Here is a 6935-nt window from a genome sequence, read left to right as displayed (position 1 = left end):
TGCTGATTACCTCGGGAAGAGTGGCAAGTCTGAGAACATTATACGATGATATCTTTGAAATAAGTTCTATGCAAATAGGCAGGGTTTGTCTGCATGGGGCCCTGCTCTAGGTAATGAGACCCAGGACCTTCCTATGCTTTTCTTTCTGTGAGAGTGTATCTTCTGTTTAGCCAAACAAGTCTGAATTTATGCTTCGTTATGCCATCTTATTAAGCAAGATATTCATTATATTATATGATTTAGATGTAGCCTCTGAATAGAGAGAATGTATTCCTGTCTCAGACTTGTTCTTTCCTTGGGCATTTTAAATAACTGTTAATATACAAATTTAAAATTTAAGTTAATATGGTATTTAGAACGTGACACTCCTTTGTGTTTTAACCTGTCATTATGTCTGATTATTCCACTACATTACGAGCTTACTCAGAGTAGAAGAGAAAAACATCTTGTCTTCCTGACAAGGCAAAGGAGAAGAAGAAAATGATTACACAAAGGAGACAGCGGGACCCATTCTGCCTCTGTTGCGCTGCATCTGTATCACTGTTATTCCAGGCATTTCAGCAAAGTTGTTCTGAATTTGCATCTATGTCACCAAGGGCAGGATTTGGCCCACACTGTGTAAAGGCTGCATCCGGTTGTTATGGCAACAGGAGTTCTAAAAATTGTGGAAGAAAAGAACACCAGGTTGTTGTGATAAATGATGCATTAAAAGTGACTGCTTTCTTATAGTCTCATAGTTTTAATTGATGCTTTTTTTGTGTGGAATCCATTTTTATTGATGGATGCAATTAGCCAAGATGCTGCTGTAGCGACTTTAACATTCCAGTGACCAAATATCACACGGGAGATGACCGGGTTAGGTTTTATAGCAAGATGAGTGATTGGTTAGCTTAAACTTATATGACAAACTTATGTTCTGTGCATTCCAACTGATGTCTGCACCAGCTGTCACGCAGCAGCAGAAATCAACCTAAAACTAATGTTATCACAGTGACAAGAAGGAAACCACATTTTTAACATCTGAAGCATTCCATGTTCTGAAACAGGCTTGTGTGGGGGAAAAAAAGTTTCTGTGATCTCCTTCACTTGTTTCAACATTCTTGCATGGAGATATAACATGTATAATGCTTCCTGATGATCTTCTCTCTGGTCTGGGCTGAACTTTGAGGTCTATAAATGTATCCCTGCCAGCCCTCTGAATTTACAAATCATCAGGTTGGATTTGCTTGATTGGCTCCACCAGCCCCTTCCTGACAAATTAGCCGGCCAGCAGTCATGTCCTCAGGTGGAGAGACCTGACTCATGTTCCCCCTGGAGAGCTATGGGTGGCACCAATTAAAGACCAAGCATAGAAACTAAACACTGGGAAGCTAAAGGCAACAGTGAAATAAAGATGAATTCAAGTTTTAATGATACAGCATATTATTATGCATATAAAATGCACTTCTGTCCCAGCTTAAAGGCATTGAAGTTCAGGTGCCTGCTTATGGGTGTCAATATCTGCCTAAGCTTCCAGCATAGCCAACGGTGCCCAAGTCAGTGGTGTGGGACTTCTTTACCTAGATGTGTCACTTGCTGCCTATGAGATATTTTGGGGTATCAAAGACATCTAGGACTTCTGGGAGGTCCGACCATTTTTGAAGCAGTAGCTGGATATACCTAATATGGCACTGATATTTAGGCACCTGAATCTTCCCATTATCTACACTGGACAATTACATAGCTCAGATATCCGGCTGACACCAATGTTAGCCTTGTTTTGTTTAAACTGTATTAATCTGTTGCCCATTGACTGTAATGAGAGCTTAAACACCAACTCACACGTCAATACCTGTACTGTACACCAACTCACACTGTACAATACCTTACTGTCTAAAAACTGGCACTTAATTTTGTACTTGATTACTGTTTTCCAGCCATAATGCTAACACCAAATGAAACAAGGGAAGAGAATGGGGTTTGGGTTTTCTTGCTTTTAATTAGAGTAATTTCCCAGTTGAAATCAGAATAAAATTTCTACTGAAGACAGAATGCATGCGATTTAGAAATATAGCTCATTAATGATAACGTCTGGGTGGCTGTGGTTCCCAGTCTTCATAGTCTTCTTTTCTTTAAACTGTTTAAACATAAAGTATCTGAAGTGGTATCTAGACTCTTTCCATTATCATTGGAGGGAGAGAGACACCTCCACGGGGTCTCTTTCCTATTGTTGACTGGTGAGCCTCACTCATGAGACTCATGAGACATTGTTTATGTCCAGAATAGCTTCTAGAGGACCAGAGTTTGGTGAGATTAATTGTGCTGAATGTTTGCAAATAACTGGTATGACAGCTATTTGGGTGCCCCAGCAACACCAGTCTGTAGGTAAGTGAGAGTGGACAAGATCAGCTCCATGCTTACACCTGGAGAAACAACTTTAAAATATTGACAGGAATTTCTATTGAGAGCTTTTGTCACAGATATATGAATATGGAAATTAATTGATAAACTAAGTTTTCACATAAAATCACTGTTGTGGCTCTGATACGTACTGATGATTAGAAAAGGGACGTGAACCTTTCTGTGAGGCTGGATTAGGTTCTGTGTTGGTGTCCTGCAGTGAGTGCGATCAGCAAATTTCAGGATACATATTGATCAACAGGAAAAAAATAGTCTCCAAGACTCAAATTCAGCAGGATACTGGAGCATACAGATTGTTTTTTACCGGAATTTCTCCTGTACTAAAGATTAGGCACTTGCTAATCAGAGCCTAGGTTGCTACAAACATAATTTACAGCATGATCCATAATGTTGTTCTGTTTTTCAATTGCTCTACTTACCTTGTTCCCTGGAGCTCATAGCAAAACATTGCTGAGATAAAAGGAAAGTTAACTCTAGTAAACTCTCAGTGCACCTCAAGCACTGTCTTGGAGAAAGTGTCTTCTTGGAAGTCAGGATTTGAACATCCCTCAACAGGCTATCGTCTCTGCGGCCAAGCTCCGGGGGGGGTAACGATTGAAGCTGCCACCCTGCCTGTGCCCTTGCTCTCTGCCAGAAATTACTGCCCCGTTGGAGGAACTGCAGAAACCAGCACATCCTGACTCCTCAGCTCCTGCAGGTCCCCGGTGCAGTCAGGGTGAAGAAGCCTGCACACCACCTCCTCCCATCATACCATGGCCTCTGCGCCAAGCCCACAGGGGGCAAAATGGCCGGGAAAACCAGAGCAGCTCAGGTGGGAACATGAGTGTGACCAGCACGTGGGAGTAGAGAGCCAGAAATGTGCTGTTAATAAATCAACCAACACCTTTGAGTTAAACTGCCAGATCTGAGCAGGTTTTGGTTTTATTTCCCTGAGACAATGTGTGCATGCACATATATTCAGAGAACTAACTCATATCTTAGAAGGCAACAGAAATGAAAACTACATTCCAGTGAAAATAATAATGGCTGGGGGCTGCTATAGGATTATAATTTTTAGCTCTTAAACAGTGCCAATACTTTCTGTGCTGTAGAATATTGAAGGTAAAATGTAAGTCCTGCTCAGAATAAGTTTCTGGGAAGAAAATACATACATCCTCATCTTTAATGAAAAGAAAAAGCAGACGTGGTTACAGTCAGAAAAACACTTACAGGGTCTTCTTTATTTATTCTGGTCAAACTATGGGATGTAGATTGAAGAAGAAGTTAAATCTCACCAGAAGCTAGCACTGGCCTTGACTACACCAAAGTTCCTTTCAGATTTGCAGAGCAGGTGATGGATAAGCTTATTTTTAACCCATGGAACTCCAAAATGGGATGAAATTAAACAAACCCCAGAGAGTCTACATAAAGCAACAGAAGCGACTCCTGCACGTTCCTGCTGTCCTTACACTCAATTGCACACCTTCTGATAAAATCTGAGGTAGCATATTTACCATCTGATGTGTTAGTGGGAAGTGCTTCACCGGCTCAGATGCTGCAGGTGTAGCTCAAGAGAGGGGAAAGAGAAAAATGAGCAAGACTGGACTTGGCTAAAACAGCAACCTGAGAGCCCCTCAGCAGCAGCAGTTTAGCTGGAGTTTTGTTTTTCAAGGATCTTTGCTCTGAAGGCAACAAGGAATCCAGGTAGTCTGGAGTAGTTAGAAAAGTCATACTGTTCCCTTCTTCTCTGGCAAACAGTCAGGAAAGAAAAACAGACCTGGAATGCAGAGCGGACATCAACCTTTCTTCTGCTCTCTCCATAACAGGAGGCGTTGACTGCAGCAGCGGTGTGAAATACTGCCTTAGCATGCAGAGCAAGCCTCTGAGCGGGTGAAGATCCCTCTGTGGGGAGCACAGGGACAGCTTCATTTGTCAAATTGCATAGAAAAGAATAAAAAGAATATACATTATTTGCTTTTATGTTTGCAGAGGTGTTAAAAATTCAGGGCCCCATTCTCCAAGAAATTCATCAGGCATGGACTGAATGAACTGCAAAGTGTGTTTTATGTTGCACATGTATATCTGGAGGGGAACTGGAAAGTGGTCATAACTCATGAACTAACAAACCTTGGTGTGACCAGCATACTACAATCCTGCCTCCATTTCCACAGAAGCATATACGAAGATTAAGCAAATAGAGGAGGCTTTTTAAAAGACCTTGCTGTCACCTGAGGGATGTTGTCAACAAAGATCAGGTTGCTTCACAGGTGGAGTTAGAGCCACAGACCAGACTGGGGGGTTGAGGATGAGAGGTGGGGGATGCTCACTTACTGTTCTTCATCTTTGGTCTGCAAAAACACACAAATAGGAAATGGAGCTACATGATTACCGAGATCCTCAAAGGATGTCCACTTGCACCTGCTGGTAGATTTTGCATCTCAGGAATGAAAACGATTGAGTAAGAACAAAGCATCATCATGACAGAAGCTGAGATAACTTCCTCTTCCTTGCTGAGAGTATGTATTGTGATACAGAAATCAGGGATTTAACAGCACATGGAAAGGTACTGTCCATAAGGAAGTATATTGTGGCCATTTAGCAAAGTTAGTAATTGAAACTATTAAAATACATAAAAGCAGACCATGAAATATATTAAATTTGTGCCATTTCAAATTAGATTTAAATTTCAAGACAACATTATGGGACCAAATATTTTGCTGCCAAAAATAAAAATAATAACAAACATTACAAAATAGCTGGAAATTTTTATATCTTGCTAAGTTATGTCTTCTCCAGTAAATTTTGGTCAATGAAAATATTATGAGCATTAAATATTAAAAATGTCAAACTAGATAAAAGCCTTTGATACTTTTGAAGATAAATATAGAAGCACAAATTATTTTGAAAATTAATAAGTAGTGAGATGTTACTTTCAGTTATTTCAATGAAAACTTTTAATCTAACAATTTCATTCACTTTGCTTTTTCTTAGTTACCAATGACATAATAATCACAAACTTGTTTGGAACTTGATTGCTCCTTTGTTGGCTTTTGACTATATTTTTTTATTTGTCTTTCATTCATGCACTCTTTAGATTTGTTCTGACCTTGTTCTTTTCATTTATAGTAAAGGAAGGGTCCTGCATCTGAAGCTATTTATTTTGTATAAATTTCCTTTAACTGTTTTTTTATTCCACACTAATAACCTCCTCTTATTAATTTTCATTATCCACCTAATGACTGAGTTACTAATCTGAAAGGGTATCTCACTCCAACCTTCTCCAATCTTCTGAAAAATAGTCTTAAGACTTGGCTTCACCTGGAGGAAAGTCAAGTTTTGGAGCAATCATGACTGACTCTTCTTCACTCAGAACTCATGTTTCTGAAAGGTTTTAATAACAAAGCTGTTTGGCCCCAGGTATAAGGATGAGAAATGGCCCACCTGACAGTTGGCAGACATCGTCTCTTCTTGAAAGAAAGAGCACAACATTTCTGTGAACAATTGTCCAGACACTGGCAGTCTAGAGAGGGAGAACTAACTTTTTCTAGAGAAAAGCCCTAACTATTACCTGGTAATCAACATGTTATTCAGAGATTCTCCTAGCTTTTTCTGTGACCGCAGGTAATAGTTAGGGCTTTTTCCTTGGAGTTTTCATTTTTAAAGATTTACTTAGAAACATAGAATCACAGAATCATTTAGGTTGGAAAAGACCTTTAAGATCATCAAGTCCAACCTTTAACCTAACCCTGCCATCCCACCACTAAACCATGTCCCTAAGCACCTCGTCTACCCGTCTTTCAAATACCTCCAGGGATGGGGACTTGACCACTTCCCTGGGCAGCCCGTTTCAGAGCCTGACAACCTTTTCAGTGAAAAAATTTTTCCTGATGTCCAATCTAACCCCCCCCCGACACAACTTGAGGCCATTTCCCCTTGTCTTATCACCCATTACCAGGGAGAAGAGACCAACCCTCACCTCACTACACCCTCCTTTCAGGTAGGTGTAGAGGGTGATAAGGTCTCCCCTCAGCCTCCTTTTCTCCAGACTAAACAATGTAAAATCTTAAACTTGTATGTTTAAGAAAGTCTTGTGGACAATGCTGTAGCATTGGAGTCCAGCGTTTCCACCAGGAAGGTCCATCTCCCCATACATTAGCAGTGGTCTAAGATCTGCATCACCTTGTGTCTTCCTGCACCACAAGGCATCTCTTCTTTTTCTCCCACAGAACTGATTTTATCAGTCACATATGCCAGAGACTGACCATTGGATCATCATCTCCTGCCAGTCAGGATTTCAATGAGCATGTCTGTTTAATTTATTTTATTCTGAGACATAGTTAAAGAGCACCATCCAAGATTTACAGTTTTGTGCTATTTCCTTCAGAACAGATGAAAATGTTATCCTGCTCCAGGCCCCAGATCAGACAAAAGGGTGAAATATCCAAAGAGAAAGTGTTGTTAGGTGGACTGGCAGAAGAAGCAGCAGGCAGGTATCATCCTTGCTTCATAGGAAAAATAATAGCTGATTTATGGCTTGCAGTGGGACTCCTGGAACA

This window comes from Egretta garzetta, unplaced genomic scaffold (genome assembly GCF_000687185.1).
Source record: "Egretta garzetta isolate BGI_Z169 unplaced genomic scaffold, ASM68718v1 scaffold504, whole genome shotgun sequence".
Taxonomy (NCBI): Eukaryota; Metazoa; Chordata; class Aves; order Pelecaniformes; family Ardeidae; genus Egretta; species Egretta garzetta.
This window is presented reverse-complemented; position numbering follows the sequence as displayed.